This window comes from Apaloderma vittatum, unplaced genomic scaffold (genome assembly GCF_000703405.1).
Source record: "Apaloderma vittatum isolate BGI_N311 unplaced genomic scaffold, ASM70340v1 scaffold9829, whole genome shotgun sequence".
In the NCBI taxonomy this organism is placed as follows: Eukaryota; Metazoa; Chordata; class Aves; order Trogoniformes; family Trogonidae; genus Apaloderma; species Apaloderma vittatum.
The window spans coordinates 1-403 of NW_009734689.1; positions in this window are offsets into that span (position 1 = coordinate 1).

A 403-nucleotide genomic window follows, 5' to 3' on the forward strand; every position below is an offset into this window, starting at 1 on the left:
GTCCCTTCCAGCCGAGGCCATTCTAGGATTCATTCTATGATTCAGGTTTTTCCTGGTGCCCTCTGCCAGAGGCTCTGGGCAGCACCATTATCCCCAGCTACAGTGTAGAGGAGATTTTTAATATCTTGTCCTGTTCGGATTGGCCCAAGGGCTACTGTTCAAAGGCCTATTGTTCTGAGCCTCATTTAAAATTGGTTTTCTTTCGAGTCACTTCAAAAAGAGGTTTCACAATTTGACTATAACCAGGAATATGCATTCTCCAGAAACCCACAGTGGCTAAGAAGAATTTTATTTCCTTTTTCTTAGTTCATAGGAACATAGATGATATTGTGTCAATCACGTCTATTGGGATCTGGCGACGCCCATCTTGCCATTTAACTCCCAACTACTGAAACTCTCATGC